We start from the raw sequence: 12,454 nt of genomic DNA on the forward strand, positions 1-12,454 counted from the left end.
ACCCTTCCACCCTTCTTCTTCCCCAACGCCTCTCCTATACCCCTCTTCTTCCCAGTCACGCTCCGACCACCGTGCCGGCGTCCCTCCATCGCCGTCGCCCTTACCTTTCTTCTTCCACCCTCACCCCCGCTCTCTCTCTCACTCGCCCATTCCTCTTCTCTCACTCCCTCGCTCTCTTTGCTCACCGCCGCCGTCCAGCACTGCTAAGCACCGCCGCGGCCACCGGCGAACTCCGCCCTCCTCTCTTCCTTCATTCTTCTTCCATCTCCCACACCCTTCGACCCTAGTTCATTGTCTCCGTCTCTTTCACTCTTCTCTACCTCTGTGCGCCACCTCCCGGCTGCGCCGCCGTGGGGTCACCGCCGCCATCATCTGAGGCAGCTACTCCACTTCTGACCCACCTTATCCCTACTGCCTACCTAGTCCCATTTCCCATCTCTGCCCTGCATTCTAGGTTACCAACCTCTGCTCCAATTCTGTTTTATTCCCTTAGTTTATTTCTGTTATTAGTTGCTGTTAGTTTTTATTAGTTAGTTAGAATTTGATTAGGATTGTTAGGATAGATAGAAATTTCTGCTGTTAGGTAGCTAGGATGTGGTTAGAGAATTCTAGGCCTGATAATTGTGCCGTATTTGTTTACCTAACTGAGCTTATGTTGATTGACTGCTGAGTGGTATGATCATAGTTTGCCCTGTTTGTTGTTACCTGCTGCATTTCTCACTAAGTAATTGTGTTGCTACTGCCTGGTTATGTAACTATCACTTGGTTATTGTCTTGTGGATTCATATACCTTTCCTATTTTTTTCTGCCTATCTGGGAACGTCCAATATTATGCCGGAATGCTGCCCGATTTTCCCAAAACTGTTTTTAACTTCACATTCCCACTCCGGATTGAACTTGGTGGTTTCAAATTACTTTTTGCTGCACCCACACCAAGTTCAGCCCCCGGGACACTTGGGTCAGTTTTTCTATTTTCATTTTGGTTCTCATGATTAGTAGTAACTAAAAGAACTCCAGGAAATGCTTAAATGTTGCATTGAACCATAATTTGCAATTTTCTTTTACATTGTGCATTCTTTCACAATAATTTCACTCTATTTGGTTTTCACCCCTTCACAATTACACCAATGCACTCTATTGCTTACAACATCAATTATTGCACACCCAATGGCCAAAGCATTGACTGATGACTTGTTTCCAATTAATTACTTTTCTTGCAATTTCATATTTCATCATCAATGACTGCACTTCCCTCATGTATGTGAACATGCTTGTTGCACCCATTATGCAATTCTCTGTTAATTAGGCTATTCTCCATCATACCACTAACTTGCAATTTCAATTTTTTTTCTAACTCACTAACTTGTCTAACCTACTAACTTCACTTTTCAGTTCACCTAACTCTCTAACTATTCTTTTGAGGTGTGCTGATGAATATGCCTAATGCATGAGTTTTATGTTACATTAGTTGCAATGTTGAATTCTTGGTTTATGGCTATGTTTTCTGTGCTTACTTGCATTCCAAGTTTTCAATTTTGGTTCACAACATGATGAACTGCCATTTACTTTGCATCCTGAACATGCTTTCCCCTTGCTTCTTGCTACTTGCATACTTTTTTATTCTCTATCATACTCTATTTTCAGGATGTCGGCTAAAGGAAAAGGCAAGGCCACCTCCAGAAAGAGGAAAAGGGCCCCAGATTCCACTTTCTCTCCCTATGTTGACTATTCTAAAAACCCTATTGATGATGTGGAGAGGGCAATCCAATCCCTGCCTGCCCAGGATTCAGTCAAGTTCCCGAATCTCTACTGTGAACTTCGATTCCCAAGCTATAACTCAAAGAACTTGAACATTGAAAAGAAGTTGGCCTTTCCATCTAACCTGAGGCAAACGATTAATAACCACATTGAGAGGATGGGTTTAGACTTTGTGGATCGAGAGCTCAGCAGGGTGAACCGGTCTTGGGTGCAGGAATTCTATTGCAACTTCTTCCGCCACACCCTTGATTCGGTTCTGGTTAGAGGTATTCAGGTGCCCATCACTGAGCAGGCTATTGAGGACGCCCTTACTTGTAGGCCCAAGGCGGGTGATACTGATGCCTTCGAGTAGGCCGAGGTGGCGCTCCACTGCATGACCTTCGATTTTTATGCTTTGAGGGCAGTGGTAGCTACCCCGGAGGCTCCTTGGGTTATGGATGCAGAAAACAGGGCACCCAAGGGGATGTGCTTTATCTATCTGAGTAAAGAAGCCAAGAAATGGTAATAGATTTTCGCCCACTACCTCATGCCGACTACCCAATTTTCAGAGATCCCTGTGGCTATGTTGATCCTGATCAGCTGCGTGCTAGAGGGGAAGGAGGTCTATTTCCCCCGGCTGATCAGGTGGTTCATGTGGCGGGCCCACATCAGAGGTATCTTTCTATTTCCCGTCTTTGTCACCCAGATGATTCAGTGGGCCGATGTTCAGTGGCTACCGGATGACGTGTCACCGCCCCCACCGCTCCCTGAGAAGGAGCCGGAGACCATTCTATGGGGGTCCTGGGTGAACGAAAAGCCTCCTTCCCGGCGCAGATCTCGGGCTAGAGCAGCAGAGGAGGGAGCTGGACCCTTTTCATCATCAGCCCTAGCAGGACCATCTACATCAGCAGCTGCAGCAGCACTTCCTTTACCATCACCACCACCAGCACCTCAGCCGACTTACTTACTGGTTCAGCGTCTTCTCCGGTTCATGGAGCGCAGCAAGTGCCAGATCATGCGTCGCCTGGACCGGATTGACCAGATTTTTGTGGCCCAGGGTCTTGAGCTGCCCCCTCTTCCAGAGTCCTCTGGTTCAGATGAGGAGACCCACGAGGAGGAGCATGCGGATTTACATGATGAGGAGACTCATGAGGAGGAGCCACTTCACGTGGAGACCACAGACCCAGACTACTCAGGAGACACCTCAGCCACAGCCCCAGCCAGAGCCAGAGCCGACCGGCGTACCTCTCCCTGAGCCTGAGGATTAGCATCGGGGACGGTGCTTGATCTTAAGTGTGGGGAGGTTGCCGTTGGCACCATTGGTGGATCGGTGAACATTTTGGCATATTTCCTAGTTATATTCTCCTAGTTATCTTGTTTTGCACACTGTTGTATATATTGGTTGTTTTGGATTACCTTGGATACTTTTGCCTTAGTTGTTGCATACTTTGTCATTTTGGATGTTAGGTATTTTGGATGCTAGATTTCATACTTTAGTTGGATTTTTTTTATATAGTTATTTTTTAGCTTGTGGTTGTGATTAGAAATTATTTTGGGATTCTTAAGACCTAGTTTACCCCCTTTTGCCTGTAAACTTGTTTTGATTGGAAAAGGAAAGGGTAAACTAAGGAATCTTTGAACCTTTTCAATCACAACAATGCTTAGTCAAAATGATGAAATCTTTCCAAGGAATCCATCTAGAGAGCACAACCCAATTGATTGAAAAACTCTTGAAACTTGCTTGAATTCATATTTTGTGAAAGATGTATTGAGCTAAGAACATAAGCATGTGAGATTTGAGCCTATTGATGTGGTTACATTTTATAACCACCCATTTTTCATTCTTGTGTGTGATTGTTCTCTTCCTATGATTGTGATCCTTAGTTTGTTTGATTCTCTATGTCCATTTATTCCTTGTATTCATGCATTTATATGATTGAGGCCATCATTTCATTAGCTCACTTACCCAAATAGCCTACCTTTTATCTTCCATTGTTAGCAAATTTGAGCCTACGATTAACCCACTTGTTCATAATTGCACATTACAAGCCTTGAAGCGGAAAATAATAAATGTCCTTTATTTGGATCTTTGATTGGCTTAGGCTAGTGAGTATGAGTATCATCCAAGTGTGGGAAAACTTGGGACATTGGTTAGGATAAAAGGGTATTTTTGTTTTGTATTTCTATATTTGGGAATTGGGTACATGCTCATGTGTTAATTAAATGTAAAACCATATGCATTGATACTTTTGTTTATACTTTATTGCAAAAAAAATGAGAAAATAAAAAGAAAGAAAAAAATATATGTAGACATCAAAAGAAAAAGAAAAAAATAGAAAGAAAAGAAAAAGAAAAGAAAAGTAACAAAAAGGGGACAAAATGCCCCAAGTTAATCTCAATAAAATCAATGCATATGTGTTGTGATCAAGGAAAAATGCATGAGTATGTAAAAATGTGAGAAAAATGGGTAGTTAGGTTAGCTTTAAAATTGTATAGGATGTCATAGGTTAGGTGGGAAGTTTAAGCTTATCAAAGATTCAAATTTCAAGCTCACTTAACCATATATGCATCCTACCTTGACCCTAACCCCATTACAACCTATGCAAAAGACCTCATGATGAATGAATGCATACATTGAATGGTTGTTGATTGTTAGATGAAGAAAAAATTTTGGAAAATGTGATTAGGAGAGAATTGAGTGAGTAAACCCCTAAACACTTGAGTGAATAGAGCGGATACACATCCGGTGAGGGTTCAATAGCTCAATTACATGTATTCACCCATATTATCTATATTATTGCAAGTTTGAAATTCTTTTGATAATTCAATACAATTGTGGTTTGAACTTGATCCCTATTACTCTAGCTCTTATGCTCATATATATATATTCTCTTGGAAGTTGAATTGTTTTAACCAAGCATTTGCATTCAACATAGGTAGTTGCATTAGATAGGATTCATGTAGTTTAGTTGCATGATAAACCCATATTTTATGATATATTATGTGCCTAATTTAAGTGATTTATTTACTCCTTCACTCACTTATTCATATTAATTGCATGGTTTTACTTTCCCTTTCTTATTATGTGATGTAAGTGAAAAGCATGTTTCCTATGCTTTAAAAGTAATTATTTTAATTTCCCTTTATTACCATTCGATGCCCTGATTCGTGTGTTGAGTAGTTTCAGATCTTCTAAGGCAGGAATGACTTAAAGGATGGAAAGAAAACATACAAAATTGGAAGGAAAGCATAAAACGGAGTTTTTGAAGAAACAGGCAGTGACGCGATCGCATGGACGACGCGGTCGCATGCCAGCACGGATTAACAGCGACGCGACCGCGTGCTTGACGCGATCGCGCGACAAGGAAAACTCCAATTGACGCGACCGCGTGACCCACACGGCCGCGTGACAGAGGCCACGCACCAGAAATTACAGAAAATGCTCCCAGCGATTTCTGAAGCCCTTTTTGGCCCAAATCCAAGTCCAGAAGGCACAGATCAGAGGTTATGAAGTGGGGGAATGCATCCATTCAGAGGAGAGTCTCCAATTAGTTACTATTCATGATTTAGATGTAGTTTTGAGGGAGGTTCTCTCCTCTCTCTTTAGGATTAGGATTTAGATTTAGGATTTTATCCGCTTTCAGGATTATCTTTTTTACCAGGTTCAACATTCCTTTTTATTTATCTTTTCAATTTAATTTATGAATTCTTCTATGTTACAGATTACTCTTTTGAATTAATGTTGTTTGAGGTATTTCAGTTTATTATTGCTCTCCTTTATTTATATTACTGTTGCTTCCAATCTGAAGACATTTTTATTCTAGTAGACTTATTTTTCCCTTTTGGTCTTGGTTAAGAAATCAGTAACTCAGGAGTTATCAAACTCAAGAAGATTGATAACCGTTATCTTTGCTAATTGAATTGAACTTCAATAATCCCAATCTTTCCTTAGGGATTAACTAGGATTTGAGGATCTAACTAATTAGTCAATTGACCTTCCCTTGCTCTAGCAAAGGTTAACTAAGTGGAATTAAGATTCAATTTTCATCATCATTGATAAGGATAATAATAAACCACTATTTTATGGTTTATATTGTGTTTAACTGTGTGGTTTTATCATGATCTTTACCTACTTATTCGTTAAATAAGCATGCATTTATAATTCCTTCCTAAAGTTATTGCATGATTGAAAACTTGCTTCCTAGAGACTTTTAATTATGTATTTTATTTCTTCTTTATTCCATTCGATGCCGTGATCTGTGTGTTAAGTGTTTCAGGCTTTATGGGGGCATGAATGAGTTGGAGATTGGAGAGGAAGCTTACAAAAATGGAAGGAACACAAGGAATTGAGGAGATGACCAGCGAGAAGTGACGCGGCCGCATGGATCACGTGACCGCGTGAAAGAAAGGAAATCGAGTGATGCGGCCTCATGGATGACGCGACCGCGTGGCAAAGCAGAAAGCCAAATGCGCGGCCGCATGGATGACGCGACCGCATGACATGCGCGATCTGCATAATCTGCGGAATCGCTGGGGGCGATTTCGGGCCCTATTTTGACCCAGTTTTCGGCCCAAAAAAGCAAACTAGAGCCAGAGAACATGCAGAAACCAACAATAGCATTCATTCCGCATAGTTTTAGTTTTCAGATCTAGTTTTCCTCTCCTCTAGGTTTTCTCTCTACACATTCATAGTTTTTAGGATTTGTTATGTTCATTGTTTTTTTGCATTAGGATATTGAGAAGAGTTATTGCCTCATCAAGACTTCGACATTCTAGTTCGTTCTCTTTACTTGTCTTTTACTCTTCCATGTTCCTTAATTTACTTAATTTTACTATTGGATTATTTTAGCATTTATTAATATAGGAATTACTTTTATTTTTAATTAATCTTTTGATCATTATTTATCATGTCTTTCCTTAATTCCCTTTCTTATGTTATGAATTCTTCATTTACAATGAGCGAGTAGTTCCCTAACTTGATGGAGAGTTGATTGAAAGGAACTCTTGAGTTAGGATTCTCAAGAGAGAGATTGTAATTGAGTTTATTGTTGGATTGCTCTCTAGTCACTAACACTAATCCTCCCAAGAGTGGATTGGAACTTGTGGATAGAACAACATTCCAACTCGTTTGACTTTCCCTTACTTAGTAAGGGATAACTAAACACAATAACCCTCAATTGTCAATTAATCTTGAGAGTACTCCAACACGAATAGGGCTTCCAGCTAATCAACTCCCAGTCAAGGCTTTTATTTAAATTTATATAAATTCTCTAATTTAATTTTCTGCCATTCAACTCAAACTTTTTTGAAAACATCTGATTAATAAAATAGCACACTTTTCTGCAACTCGTTGGGAGACGACCTAGGATTCATACTCCCAGTATTTTAATTTTAATTTCTGTGACACCCTTCTAAATTGATAAGCGGATTTCTGGTTGGTTGAGAACTATACTTGCAACGCATATTTTATAATCATTCTTAACTCGCCAATTTCCGCTCCCATCAGATAACTAGGATAGGACTTCTAATTTCTTATACCTTGCCAAAAATGTGTTTTACAGTTATTTATTTAAATTACAGTCTTTTACTTACTTTAATTGCAATTTAAATTACTTGTTCCTCATCTTCAAAACTCCAATTTACAATCTTCATAACCAATAATAAGAACATACTTCCCTGCAGTTCCTTGAGAAGACGACCTGAGGTTCGAATACTTCGGTTATCAATTTATTTAGGGGTTTGTTACTTGTGACAACCAAAACGTTTGTACGAAGGGATTTCTGTTGGTTTAGAAACTATATCTACAACGCGACTATTTTTATAAATTCTTTACTAGCAAAAATCCTAACGTCAAAATGGCGCCGTTGCCGGGGATCTGCAATTGTGTGCCTTATTATTGGTTATTGTAAATATTTTTCTTTTACTTGTTTATTTGTCTTTATTTTCCCTTTTTACTTCCATTAGCTACTATGAATTCTCACCCCTCTCGCTTCGAGTTTGGTTCTAATATTGTTGAAAGGAGTGAAAGTTATAACAGGAACATGCATCAAGGTCAGAGCAATCAAAGATGGATGGAGCCAAGAGGATCTGATCAACCCTTCAGGCAACAACATCCTCCAAGATATCATGGACAAAGACCATTCTACAATGTATACCAAGCAAATAAACATGGTGGACAACCTTGTAGTTACCAACAAGTCCCACCTTGTGCTTATAGGCCATACTCTCAACATAACTTTGAACCACCACACTCACAAGCTTCTTTTCACCATTCGCCACCATACGATCCTCATTTACCCCGATTCCAATCCAATTACTCCCAAACACCACCACTTCCCAATGTATCGCGTCCAAATCCAGCACCCCGAGAATCAGAGGTTTGCCTCAAGGAAACAGTAAATCAACTTCAAACAACCCTTTATCAACTGGAGCAAGCAATAAGTCAATTATCTTCTAGACGTTCGAACATTCAAGGACTTCCCACAACTCCGTATGGATAATCTAATGATGAGCGTAGCATGAGGGAGATACTAGAAACTCCAGTGGACAGAATAGAGCATGACTTCGTACTGGAACAAGTAGAGGAAGCTGTCATTACACAAGAAGAAGAGTTGGTTGAAGACCTAGGAGACGCTGAGCCTCCATGGGAATCCAGAGTTGTGGAGAATTCTGTCAAGGATGTTACAATTAATGCTAAGGAGGATAGTACACAGCCCCCAAGGCAAGTCTTTTATGAGGAACTAGATGGAACACTCCAAGAAACAAGTTTTCTTGATGATGATAATCTCGAATCAAGTTCTCCTAGTAATGAACTTGCATCAGCAAGTGAATTCTCTGAGATCGAAGAATCTTCCCTAAGTGAATGCGAAGATGATGCGGAGGTAGATTTCTCTCAACCTCCCGTTTATGACTTAAGTGACGAGGAAGACATAGAAGGCTTTGATTAGGACATGGATGCAATTGAAGAAGTCTGCAAGGAAGTGAAGAAATTCACAGAAGAGCACAAGGGAGTAGAACTCACATAACCACTGGAAACACCTATCCCAAGGCCATTACCACCTAATACATGCTTCAAGTGGGTACAATCCTTAACATTTATCTTTACTTTTCCGCTTGAATATGGTTTGCTTGAAACAGATGGCTGATGCCAAGGCATCTTAGGCTAGTTTCACTAGCATTTTTCTGTTAGTTTTAGTTGTTTTATGCACTTTCTTGAGCTTAAAGTAACCAAGAATGGTTAAATGAATAACAAAGCAATGAACCATCCAAACAGTATGATTTTGATGCAAATTCCATGAGTTTTAGTTATATTACTTGAATGCTATGAATGGAAGATTCTCATGAAAATTTGCAAGACTTTGATGCAGTTGTTTGGATGATTTCAGGAAAGAAGAGGCTAGGCAAGGAAGCAACAAAAATCAATAAAGGAAGCTTGAATATCACATGTGGAGTTTAAGTTCCAGTTTAAGCTTAAACTGGAACTTAAACGGCCAAAATCATAAAAGCTGAGGAAAGGGTGAAGGTGGCGTTTAACCTCCAGTTTAACCTTAAACTGGAAGTTAAACGCCAGAAATGGGAAATGCACCAGGGAGCCATTTCCACGTTTAAGCTCCAGTTTAACCTTAAACTGGAGCTTAAACGTGTTCGACCAAGTTTTCTCCTCCAGGGTTGCTTTCTCCATTTCCACGTTTAAGCTCCAGTTTAACCTTAAACTGGAGCTTAAACGTGTTCGACCTCCAGGGGTTGCTTTCTCCGCTTCCACGTTTAAGCTCCAGTTTAACCTTAAACTGGAGCTTAAACGTGTTCGACCTCCAGGATGGCTTTCTCTATTTCCACGTTTAAGCTCCAGTTTAACCTTAAACTGGAGCTTAAACGTGTTCGACCTCCAGGGCTGCTTTTCCTATCTCCACGTTTAAGCTTCAGTTTAACCTTAAACTGAAGCTTAAACGTGTTCGACTACGTTACCCTCCAGGGCTGCCTTCTTCCATTTCCACGTTTAAGCTTCAGTTTAACCTTAAACTGAAGCTTAAACGTGCTTCCACAAAAGGCATCACTGGAAGTGTCTGGCGTTTAAGCTGCAGTTTAAGCTTAAACTGCAACTTAAACGCCACTCTTGGAAAAGGTTTCTGGGCCAAAAATATTGCAGTTTAAGTTAGCATTTGAGCACAAACATTAACTTAAACTTACTCTGGTATGAAACCCAATTGAATATCATGGTTTATGGGATTGGGCCTGAAGGATTGATGAGTCTGGAATTTCAATTTGTTGAGTCATGTGTCATTACTTGATTATCACTAAGTTGGCTCAATGAATGTTACAGAATTTGGATCAGCAGCCTCATCAAGATTATGGATCATAAACCCAAAGCAAAAAGAAAGCAGGGAGAGGCCTCAAAGCCCAAGAAACACAACAGAAGCTCAATGAAGAAAGTGTATAAATAGGATAGAATTTAAGTTAGGAAGGACTTTTTACCTTTTCATTTTGCTAGTTTTCATACCTTTGTAATTGAATTCAGAGCTATGACTCACTAAACCCCTTTCATTGGGTTAGGGAGCTCTATTGTAATTCAATGAATCAATAATAGTTTTATCTTCTTCTTCAATCTTTTCTCTTGAATTTTGTTAGAAAGCTTCTCGATCTAATTCCATTGGGTAGTTGTCTTGGGAAAGAAACTACCCATAATTGGAATCCTTCGGAACCTTGGGAAAGGAATGGAGGATTCATGCTAGAGAAGCTTTCTCACAGTGAATTGGATTGGGGTTTGGATGGATATTGTGACATGTAATCCTACCAAATTGTGGTTCATGAAACTGTGTGGTATAATCAGTGATCGAGCATCATCTCTTCTTATGAACATTTAAACCAAGGGATTGGGAATTTGTTCGTTTTTAGAGAGAATTGGTGAGCCAAGGGATTGGGATCCAATCATATAAGATTGCCAAGCAAAATTCAATGAATGCATTGGTTGAGGAAGGAATAAAAATGTTTTGATTCGGAGATCTCAATATCTCCTAACACCCAATGAATTCCCCATTTCTGATTTCCACTTTCTCTTTACATTCTGCAACTCAATTCATGCAATCACCCCCATCCCCTTTTAATTTCAGCAATTTAGCTTCTGCTCTTTAATTCATGCAATTTAAGATTCCGCCATTTCAATTTCTTGTCATTTACGTTTCCCGCCAATTTTACATTCCGCAATTTTCATCTAAGTCTTGATTCCGCTCAACTAGACACACTTCTAATCCGAATTGCTCATTCAACCAATCCTTGTGGGATTCGACCTCACTCTATTGTGAGTTTTTACTTGACGATAACCGGTGCACTTGCCGGAAGGAATTTTGCCGATCGTGCAATTTCCTAAATCGTGGCATAACTAGTTTATGCGCATCAAGTTTATGGCGCCGTTGCCGGGGATTGGTTTTCGATTGACAACTCTCAAATTGGAAGTTAACTAGATTGAGCATTTTTCTTGCTTTGTTAATTCAGTTCAAGTTACTTGTTGAATTTTAATTCCTGCACTCTGTTACATTCTTTCTTTCTTTATGCCTTTAAATTCACGCAACTAACTCACTGACTCACTAACTATTTGAATTAATTCCTCAACTACTCTAACCATACTCTTCCATTAAACCAAGAGTATTTCACTTGTTTGTTGCCTGTGCTGTGTTCTTGTATGACAGGTAAGAGAGGAGAGACATCAACTCCTCCATATACCGAACCAGAAAGGACCCTTCATAGACTTAGAAGGGAAGCAAGAGGGAAGAGAGTACTGGGAGAAGAAGAATCTGAAGGAGAATCTGAGGACAATTTTGAGGAAGCTCTAGATCTCAACATGGATAGAGAAGTTCACAACCATGAGAGAGCTGATGGAAACAATGCCATTCCCGAGAGGAGGGTTCTTGGTTCATACATAAACCCAACCTCTGGGAATTGTGGTAGCAGCATTCAGAAACCACCCATTCAGGCCAACAATTTTGAACTCAAACCACAGCTAATATCACTTGTGGAGAATCATTGTTCATTTGGTGGGAGTGCTAATGAAGACCCAAACCAACATCTCACAAAATTCTTGAGAATTTGCGACACTGTGAAGTCTAATGGAGTCCAGGAAGATTCCTATAAACTGCTTTTGTTCCCATTTTCACTTAGGGACAAGGCAGCTAAGTGGCTGGAATCATTCCCAAGGGGGAGCCTAACAACATGGGACGAGGTGGAAAGCAAGTTTCTGGCACGTTTCTACCCCCCACAAAAGGTCAATAGGCTTCGATCTGAGGTTCAGACTTTTAGACAACAAGATGGTGAAACTCTCTACGAGGCATGGGAGAGATTCAAGGATTTAACAAGGAAATGCCCACCAGACATGTTACATGACTGGGTGCAATTGCATATTTTCTATGATGGACTTTCTTATGAATCAAGGAAGGCTGTAGACCATTCATCAGGAGGTTCATTGAACAGGAAAAAGACTGTGGAAGAAGCCATTGAAGTGATTGAGACAGTGGCTGAGAATGAGTACTACTATGCTTCAGAGAGACACAACACTAAGGGAGTCATGGAGCTGAGCCATGTTGATACAATTTTAGCCCAAAATAAGGTGTTTGCCAAGCAACTAGCAGAGCTCACCAGGAAATTAGAAACAAAGCAAGTGGCTGCAATACACACACAAGATCAAGAGGAAGTAAGCACTGAAGGAGGTGATTGGGAAGAGGCCAAC

At 40.2% G+C, this 12,454-nt stretch overlaps 1 non-coding gene across 1 annotated transcript; it reads right to left on the bottom strand.

Annotated features, from left to right (window-relative positions):
- Nucleotides 1-11,998: 11,998 nt before the first annotated feature.
- LOC112731014 (small nucleolar RNA R71) lies at nt 11,999-12,102 on the bottom strand. The gene has a single exon (XR_003166810.1). It is a non-coding gene; the product is annotated as a small nucleolar RNA R71 (small nucleolar RNA).
- Nucleotides 12,103-12,454: the final 352 nt, after the last annotated feature.

The sequence above is a fragment of the Arachis hypogaea genome, chromosome 12 (genome assembly GCF_003086295.3).
Source record: "Arachis hypogaea cultivar Tifrunner chromosome 12, arahy.Tifrunner.gnm2.J5K5, whole genome shotgun sequence".
In the NCBI taxonomy this organism is placed as follows: domain Eukaryota; kingdom Viridiplantae; phylum Streptophyta; class Magnoliopsida; order Fabales; family Fabaceae; genus Arachis; species Arachis hypogaea.